This window comes from Diadema antillarum, unplaced genomic scaffold (assembly GCF_040938485.1).
Source record: "Diadema antillarum isolate AM-2024a unplaced genomic scaffold, OU_Dant_1.0 scf00000158, whole genome shotgun sequence".
Taxonomy (NCBI): domain Eukaryota; kingdom Metazoa; phylum Echinodermata; class Echinoidea; order Diadematoida; family Diadematidae; genus Diadema; species Diadema antillarum.
In genome coordinates this window covers 86,619-97,192 of record NW_027271047.1, presented here as the reverse complement: position 1 = coordinate 97,192, position 10,574 = coordinate 86,619, and the positions used below count along the sequence as shown (strand labels likewise).

Genomic DNA, 10,574 nt, shown 5'->3' with positions numbered 1-10,574 from the left:
GTATGCGCTGGTAACTACGGTCATAGCGCACAAGCTTATGGTGTCGATGCATTGTCCAACGGTTTAATCATTGCCCGATATACGTAATAATGGATATGATTAAGTGCGCACTGGTCCCTATGGTCCAGGCGCGTATAGTTTGTTTTGTTTTGTTTTTGTTTTGGTATCACGCGCTAAAAATGGGTTAATTCAATCCAAATGCATTTCTGGGATGTATTTAATCATTGCCTGATGATTGCCCCTAAATGAAGGTGGCATGAAACTCCGAGTAGCAATAAAATACGGATGTACCTGATGTCAACCGAGTGAACTTGTTGCAATACTTCTGTCTAAAGCTCTTCCTTTGAGGATATCGAGCACTCTTCATAGAAGGATAGAATCACCAAGTGTGTATGCTATTTTATATATATTGTGACGCGAGGAGGGGGTTTGTTGTTGGCCCCTATGTAAAGAAATAAGATTGTCAGATGAGCCACTCAACCATTAATAAACCTCCTTTCGTAACTTGCTGCCACCACATACTTTTCAGGGGTATGAACCCTTATTGAAAGACAATAAGTGAATGTCAATCAATACAACACGAAGAAACTCTGAGGAAATCAAATACGAGGGGGGGGGGGGGGGTGGTTGTCATCCAGCTAGAATAGCAACTACAGGCTCAACCAATAGTCAAACGCTAAACTCAGCTTTACCTCTCTCAATGCTACAAGTGCTCTGATTGGCTAAAGCTGGCGCCCTTTAATACATGTGCTAGCTATTCAATCTGTGATCTGTAGCTGTGACTGTGTGAACCTACTACGGCCGAACTCGTCATGGTGCCAAATTTCTGAGCTAACTCACCGTAATTCAACCATTATATGAAAATTTGCAGTATACATCTGTTCAAGTAAATGGTGAGTTCTATTTTTGATAAGTTGCTAACGCTTGACAACCGCGATCTGACATTCTATGATAACTATTTGTTCACCGTGCAAAAGTCATTAGACTCAACAGAACATGCTCGAGATGCACACACGCATTCATGCACACATGCATATGTACACACGTGCTTGAACATCGAGCAGTCTGATCATCATCGTCACACATCGCCAATCGAACACACACTCAGACAGCTCCCCTTGTTTTCCTCTAATCCTCTATTGCATAGAATTTCCTTAGTTCCTAACCAACAGCCTCCTCATGTAACGTGACAAGGCATCCAAACTTCGATGGGGGGCATGGTGCATCAGAATCCCATCATTGTCGGTCAAAATTTTGACCGAGGGGTGCGTCATGGTACGTCACTTGGCTATGGAAAATAACACACATTTTTGCACGCTGGATACACGTACCGCGAGTGACATTACAGTGAGCGCTTTCCCGCGGCAAGTGAAAATCAAAGTCGGGAAGCGTTTTGGAATAAGAGGAAAAAATGCTTGCCAGAATCTGGCAAGCAAAGAATTTAAAAGCCAACCTTTCTCCTTACATTTTCCCTCCAACAAACCCATGAAATCATGCATACTCAATCTCAAACCAGGGACTGTTCAGCAATGTAACAACTTAGTTCAATCTTTCCTGTCGAAACGGCAGCAGAAGATCTGCTTGCCGCATGCCATTTTCTGCTCGCGGGATAGCCCGACCAGCTGGCCAGACGCGCGCGCGACGCTGTTAGCTGTGCGAATCTCTACGTACCGCTACCGCGACTTGGCTGTAGTTACGCAGTACTCGAGCGGGAATATGAATGCCGTGGCGTGGTGTGTACCTACCTGCGCTGCAGCAGTATGCATCCACCGCACTACGCCGCGCACACACAGCGCATTCTGCACACATGTGATTGTCATGTACTTGTATGGATTGCATGCACAGAATACATACTACTGCACGGAATATCGTAGCAGCAGCGTGATGTACGGTGAATGACAATACGGTGCTTACATGGTAAGGGAAACTTGCCGAAACTTTTACAAATTATGTGTACGAACCAAAAGAAAATGAAATTGCTTGAATAAAACGTATGCAAAAATCGTTTCAGTATTTACGGGGGTGCGTCAAATGTACCGAGGATGTCCGTCAAAAAAGTGACCGAGGTGTGCGTCACTTTCAACGTGTTGTCCGTCAAAAAAGTGACTGTGGTGTTCGTCACTTGCAGCGTTATGTCCGTCAAAAAAGTGACTGTGGTGTCCGTCAAAAACCCCGTGTGGTCAGTCAAAAAATGACCATGACGCACCCATGTCCGGGGGTAGTGGGGTGCGTCATTACATTGACAAGTGCATAATACTCTTACTTACTTAATACTTACTTTACTTTACCCTAAGTGCGGTTGTGACTCGGCTCTATGGAACTCAGAAGAAATAATACCAAAATCATAGACTCGTACATAAATAATGACACTATCAACGTTTGGGCTTGTGACTTTCACCTAAATTGTATCTATCCTTCATAACCATTGCCGTGCTCCGAGGGGCCTATTACATATACTCGTCGGTCTTCCGAACAATTCAGTCCAAGTAACTAGGGTAGTTTCTCTATAACTCTTCAAAACCTTCTTTCTCCAACTTAAGCGCCAGCACCTAGTTAACCGGTTCTCCAAAAATAATATTACGTTCCTCCACTCGTACCCGACCACTCCACCGTCTCTACTGGGATTCGAACCGGCACTCTTCCTGCCCAATACTATTATGAGTTTATCAGTCGTTCCTTTGATCTGATACAACTACCAGTATTTTATACGTTCTCCTAAGCAAACACAGCCTCGAGATTTTACCTCCTGTGTTGCTCACTTATAAAGGCTTATTCCTAGCACAACGTTCTGTGTTCAACCTGGTCCATGACAATTGTTTCTATACGTAAAAATTTGTATACCAGGAACAGAATTCATTATAATAATCTCACACTATTCTGTTCTGTCACGAGTCACGTTTTAGTTCCGCACAATTCAATGAATAGATCCATAGCAATACTACAAATACAACTAGAGTCAATGCTCTCGAAATGTAGATGGGGGGGGGGGGGGAATAACTCGGATGACTACATCAAATGTCATCAATTTCTCATCTTAACATGAGAAAGTCAATTCAGTCATAGGTCAAGGTCAACAGGTTTCATAACGAAGACAGTGGTACCTAATAAAGGGGTTACAGTAAAATGCACAAGTCAGGTACAAGTGATGCAAGTGACGTTCTTTACACAAGATTGTCACCGTACGATGCATGTTGACCAGCGGCATTGTCAGATGAGAGAACTCTACACCGGTACAGATAACGTTCCTTGTTCAGGATTGTTATAATAGGGATGATGAACACTGCTTACTAGATGAGATACCGTAACTCTGACGCCAGATACAAATAACGTTCCTTATTCAGGATTGTCATTGTATGAACATGAAGACTATTCGATGGATGCTTGTGTACGCAGGCGGGAAACTCTGCACCGGTACGAATAACGTTCCTTGTTCAGGATTGTTACTGTATAATGCACGATGACCCGTTGATAGATATAACTCTGCACAGGTACCAGTCCCGTTCCTTGTTCAGGATTGTTACTTCACGATGAACAGTTGTCCACGTACAATGTAATAAGTCGGGATGTTGGTAAAGGTCGGGGGGGGGGGTATCTAACAATGTATCACTGACTCATCATTCACAACCTAGGTGCTGTCATTTTCTAATGACAGATACTGAGTACCGTGTACTCTCAAATACATATAAAATTTGCGTGCACTAGAAATAATCTATTTTTGTCAATGCAGTATACAATTCCAAATTATATTCCTGTCTCTACATATCCTATCCTGAGATACTCTGGCATATGAATTTACTTGTAAGATGACGTAACAACGTCAGAAAATGTACCATAATGTTATTGAGAATTCATTGTATTTGTATTTTATGGTACATTGCCAAAAAGTTCAAATAATTACGTAACACCCCTAACCCTCCATCGTCTATGCCTCCACATGGTTAGGTGCTGTTTGTTGTCAAATAAATGTGAAGAAAATAAATCTTATGAATTATTTTACTTGTTCCGTTCTTTCTACTAATTTGTTCATAACTTTCTAGACATAAATTCTCGTACTGTGATCTCCTTGACTCGAATATGGACCAAGAAACACGGCCGCCACTGGCAGTAGGCCTACCCGTCAGCTTGACCTGAACCATGTTTAATTTACAGCTTCGCATAAAATTTGGAATTATAAAGCCAGTATAAAAGCGCATACATCAAAACTGACTCTCGTCTTGGAAATCACATTACGAACGAAAATATCTTCCATGGCATCATTCTGAAATGCAATATTGACTTGTCATATTATCTTCCTCTCTTCTAATACTAGAAACATTCTATCACATTGAATCAAGTAAACTTGAAACATTCATAGAATCTGTAGCATCATCAGTGCAAGGTCACTGGTCATCAAGACCACTAACATCAACATCCAAGAACTCCAAGGTCATCAAGACCAAAAATATAAACATCTTCATCTCATCTATTAGGTCATCAAGACCTCTATCATATAATCCATCTAGACATATTTGCAATATCTCTTGTTTAATAATATTTGACAACCTATGGAAGTCTTTTAGTACTTACTTTGGCTTCTGTACAGCCTCAAGAACCAGCAAAAGAGGAGGGGGGGGGGGATAACAACTTCAGAAGATAATCAGCTGATGAGAATGGCAAAATTTCATCTTCTGCTGCTTCTATTTATACCATGACAACGTGACGGGTTTCACGGTTTACTATCGGAGCTATCCAGGGTTTATCCAGGGGCCAACCCTGTCCTCCAGTGATAAAAGTCACCTAAGCCACGCCCTCTCTTGACAACTATAAAAATACGAAGCGTTCATTGGCTAAAAGTACAATCACGCATACGCAGCGGGAAAGAGCGTGATTTTGAACTAAGCTGACACGATCACTCGTGCAGTATCTAAACATAGTAAAATTGCTAAAACCATAGCAATTTCTTATCGAAATACTTGGAATATCCGGAAATTATCATCTTTCCAAAACGATCTTCATGTCAGCTCAAGCCATAACAGGATTCTAAACGTCAAAGTAAGTACAATCTTGCCATTATTCTGAACATTCGTCATTACTATAGTCCCACACATACATAATAGTGTTTGTGAAATCTGGTAAAACCTACCGTGAATTAAAAGTGCATACAGTGTACTACACGAACGGGGTGAGGAAAATAAAAGTAATCTACACACAAACAAACAGACAAAAAAAAAAATTTAAAGCCACATTCGCCACATTGTCCCCCTCCACGTAATCGCTGTCCCAGCGATCGTAGGACGTATTAATTATTTATACCCAGCACTCATTATACACTACTCTATTTACACAGTGTATTTACACATTGTAAAATTACCAACTCCTTGCTCCAAATTAATTGCCTTCTGAATTATACAGATATCCTTCGAACTTCATCTGGCAACATTTATTTCTTGCAGATGTATACATAACATACAATTCTTGATACCTATTATCTGTGCTTCATATAAAGATTCTAAAAAAAAAAAATGTACTCACTGTACAGTACGTAGCTCAGATGTTTACATATCAGTTAAAACACATTTGTGTACATGTATACAATTAAAATCTGTGCTAATGCTTTGCAACTCTGATTGCAAACAGTATCCTATTACTGTCATTCATATCATCTATGCTGTCCATTTATAGATGTTCCAACTATATACAACCATTACACAAATTTGTACACATGGCATGAAACACACATACCGTTCTAATCTGCATTAATTATGGATCCTTCACTGTACAACAATTACTCAAACTTATACACATTCATTAAAACATCTGCAAAGACGTACTGTTCTTCTAAGCTATCCAGATATCACTATATACTATACTACAAATTACGCTTTACTTAAGTATCTATGTACGATAACTATGCAATCTATACACTTTAAACTAGAACAATAACTAACGCTCTATTTAACACATTTTACAAATGCAGAGTTTAACAAACTCTTACGGCTCATGGTGAAAGTATCGCGTCAAAACTTTTCTCTCTTGCAACAGTTCCTTTCCATCTCTGTGCATGTACCACTCCGTTTCGATGACCAACCGACTCAGGCGAAGCGTGCCCGTTCTTGGCTTCTTCAGCGTTATCTGTATCATCCCGTCCTCTTCTGCCTGTTCAACGTCCATGTCCGACGTCTTATTAACTGCCGACCCAACCGATGACGCTCCTGGAGAGACTGAAGATGCTTCGCTTGAGGAGGAGGACGACACCGACAATGCTGGTGACTGTGGTGGCGTCTCGGACGCGGTGAGGCTTTTCTCATCATCCAGACCAAGGCTGATAGATGGCAGGTTTGCCACCTCAGCGCTTCTCTTTCTGCTTTCCTTTTCAACAACCTTTTCAGCCTTCTCCTCTTCACGACCTTGTTTCTCCTTTCTGTCCTCTCGCTTCTCGCCAGCTTTCTCTCCTTCCCGACCTCGCTCTTCCTGCCTTTGCTTTTCCTCCTTTCTGTCCTTTTGCTTTTCCTCCGCCTTTGCACCATCCCTCTCCTTTTCTCCACCTCGACGTTCATCTACTTTCTTTTCTTCCTTCTTTCTCTCCTCCGTCTTCGCATTCTTCTTTCTGTCATCTCTCAGCCTGTCTCGCTCCTCATTCGCCTTTCCTCCGTCCCTTTCTCTTTCTCCACCTCGTCGCTCATCCACCTTCCCGTCTTTCCTTCTGTCCTTTCTCTCCTCGCTACGCCTTTCGTCCCTCTGTCTCCTCTTTCGCCTCTCCTCCTCTTCCAACTCCTTTTCCATGAATCTTCTCGTTGCCACCTTATAATCAACGTATCCCGCCTCTTGCCGATGTCCAGGGTGCTGCCGCTGGTAATGCCGGCTGAACTCTGGCCGCCCCCTTGACTCATAGCTACAGTAGCGGCACTGCAGGGTCAACGTTGTGTTGTGCATCAAATGCAAGTGAGTCAGGAGCGATGACATTGACGGCTTGTCATCATGGCAGATTGTGCACTGCAACATCTATATAAAAACAAGAAATAAACCATGACGGGCTAGCATTGTATTATTAATCCTCAATTAATCGTCTTGGGGCATGCCTACTTCTTGCTGGGTTACATCTGCGGGGTGTTGCATTGAGCCAGTTAACTCGGGGAGGACCATGATAAGGCTTCAACCGATCAACATGAATAACCTTGGGCTTGGATCTGCTCGATTCTTGGATTCTGTACACCACATCTGATAACTTGTGTGTGATCATGAATGGTCCCGTCCACTTGGGAAGAAGCTTTGGACATACACCCCTTTTTCTTAGTACGTGATACAGCCAAACCCAATCGCCTACTTTGTATCGTACCAGTAGAGTGTTGCGATCATATTGCTTTGCCTGTTTATTGTGAGCTAGCGCCAGCTTTTGTCGAGCAATCTCATGCACATCGTTTAGTTTATCTCTGAGATGTTGTGCATAATCATCTCTCTCCATTCCTTCTGACGTAGGTTGACTGATGGTGATATCCACTGGCAGTGTAATATCTCGGCCCAACATCATCATGACTGGAGATTCGCTGGTAGACTCTTGCACGGAGGTGCGGTATGCTAGCATAGCATATGGAATTCGTTCATCCCAGTCGCTTTGGTTCCGGTCCACGTCGAGGATAGATGCAACCATGGTAAGCAAAGTACGGTTGAATCTCTCGATGAAGCCATCACTCTGAGGATGTAGTGGAGATGTTCTAGTCTTCTTGATACCAAGGAGTTTACATACTTCTCCCATCAGAGCAGACTCAAAATTTCTTCCTTGGTCGGTATGCAATTCTTTAGGCACTCCAAATCTGCATACAAATTCTTCAACAAATACTCGGGCCACTGTTTCTGCTTCTTGGTTGGGGAGAGGGTACGACTCGATCCATTTAGTAAAATAGTCTCCAACCACAAGTACGTATCGATTACCACGATCTGTCTCTGGAAGTGGACCCAAAATGTCCATCGCTACCCTTTCAAGGGGTGCACCTACTGTATATGTCTGTAATGGGGCTCTTGATCTCTTTGGGGGGTTCTTTAGTCTTGCACAAACTACACACTCTCGAACGGCTGACCTAACATCTGCAGACAAGCCGACCCAATAATAGCGTTGCTGCACTTTATGTAATAGCTTGTTTACTCCCAGATGACATGCTGTGTTCGAGCCATGAAGTTCAGTGAGTACTGTTTGTCGTAGTGCACGTGGAAGTACAGTTTTCCACTTAACTTCTTTACCATCATCCGATTCCCATCTGCGCATGAGAATTCCATCTCGAACATCTAGTAGAGTCCAGTTTACCCAGTAGGACTTAACAGCTGACGAAAATCTCGACACTTCTGTCCATGCTGGTCTCTCTATTCTCTCTTCTTTCCACTTCAAAATATGCTTTATGTCTCTGTCTTGTAATTGAGCCTTCCTTACGTCATCAGTGGTAATACTTGGCGAAATAGTAATTGCTTGTATTCTGCTGACAAGCTCAGATTCAGTATCCATTGTCACTCTGTATTCTCAGCTACAGCAGTCCATCAGTTAAGCATACCAGTACTGTATAAATGTATACCAAATACAATACAGTTAATATTTATCTACATACTACACATTACATCACTAATTTACTCTACTGCTTATTTTCACAGACGTCTTCCAGTCGTCCGCACTGTGTGCATGGCCGTCGCGACAGACCATCTGCGTTCATGTGAACTCGTCCGGGTCGGTGCTCAAGGGTGAGTGAATACTGGCTTATTACCTCTAGCCATCGTGCTACTTGTCCTTCGGGGTTTTTGAATTTCATGAGCCACCTCAGTGCACCATGATCAGTTCGAACTGTGACAGGCTGACCATAAAGATAGTGACGGAAATGTTTCAGGAAAGTTACAACAGCCAACAACTCTCGTCTGGTCACACAGTAGTTTTGTTCAGGTTTACTCAATGTTCTGCTGGCATAAGCCACAACTCTCTCATGTCCATCTCTTTCTTGACTCAACACTGCACCTATGCCAAACTTGCTGGCATCTGTATCGAGTAGGTACTCTACACCTAGTCTTGGGTACGCGAGGATTGGAGCTGTAGTTAACTTCTCTTTCAACAGTGTGAATGCCTGCTCGCACTCATTAGTCCACTCAAACTTGTGATTCTTCTCTGTAAGAACATGAAGGGGCTTGGCAATACTCGCAAAGTCCTTAATGTACCGCCTGTAATAAGATGCTAGACCCAAGAAACTTCTCACGTCAGTTGGATTGGTTGGTTGCGGCCAATTTCGTACAGCTTCAGTCTTGGCTGGATCTGTGCTCACACCATCTGCTGATACTTTGTGTCCCAGATAAAGTACTTCTTTCTGGAATAGAAAGCATTTCTTGGGTTTGAGCTTGAGCTTGGCTGCTTGCAGTCTCTGTAGAACGATTTCAAGTCTCGCTATTACTTCTTCTACTGAGGGGCCAAACACTATGATGTCATCCAAATAAATCAGGAGGATTTTCCATTGTAAGCCTACCATGACAGTTTCCATTAACCGTTCGAACGTTGACGGTGCATTACATAAGCCAAATGGCATCACTTCAAACTGGTATAGACCACCAGTAACTACAAACGCTGACTTGAGTTTTGCATCTTCATCTAGTGGGATCTGCCAATACCCAGAAGCGAGGTCAAGAGTGCAAAAGTACTCGGCACCATCAAGTGAATCAATTGATTCATCAATACGAGGGAGGGGGAATGAGTCTTTAACAGTGTACTTGTTCAGTTGTCGATAGTCGATGCAAAATCGCTTTGTTCCATCTTTCTTGTTAGCAAGCACTACTGGTGATGACCAAGGACTGTTGGATGGTTTGATAATCCCTCTTTGAAGCATGTCAGTAACCTGCTTTTCTATTTCTTCTCTTTGTCCCATAGGAGGTCTGCGTGGATGCTGTCGTATCGGTGCACTGCAAGTTGTGTGGATGGAGTGATGTACGATATCTGTACGACCAATGTCATGATCACCTCTGGAGAATGTGTCTTCATACTTGGCTAGAAGATCGGCTACTGATTCATGGCAGTCATCTGGTAGATTGGGCAATGCTCTGTTGTACAAGTCGGCGAGAAATTCAGGTAAATGACTTGGCACTTGTCTTGTTGCATTAGTCTTGTGTGTGCCATGACAATTTCCACTTGAGTCTGTGCATTCAATGCATTCACCTTTGATTGTCAGTTGCAGATTATCACAGTCAATAGTTGAATTTGTCTGCAGCAGAAAATCCATCCCAAGTATTCCATCATACTCGATATCAGCTACTATGACGCTTGTGGTATGCTGGGTCGCTCCTATTTGCATATTCACGACTGCTTCACCGTAAACTATGATAGGAGATCCATTAGCTTGACATAACTGTGTGCTTGTTTCACAAATGACAGGTTGACTTTCTAGCTCTCGAAATGCTGACTTGGAGACTATTGTGATAGTTGACCCAGTATCAATGAGAAATCTAATATCTGTTCCTTCTACAGTACTTGTCACAAACATGCCTTCTGTAATCACGTTAACTGTGCAGATAGTTGCTGGATGACGCTTGTCTCTTTCTAAGCCATCGGATCTTGTCGCTGGACTGACCGATCCACG

At 42.7% G+C, this 10,574-nt stretch overlaps 1 long non-coding RNA gene across 1 annotated transcript; it reads left to right on the top strand.

Moving 5' to 3' along the window:
- The first annotated feature begins 7,394 nt into the window (after nucleotides 1–7,394).
- LOC139722137 (uncharacterized) lies at nucleotides 7,395–10,237 on the top strand. Its single transcript, XR_011710264.1, has 3 exons — nucleotides 7,395–7,628; nucleotides 8,617–8,703; nucleotides 9,869–10,237. It is a non-coding gene; the product is annotated as an uncharacterized lncRNA (long non-coding RNA).
- Nucleotides 10,238–10,574: the final 337 nt, after the last annotated feature.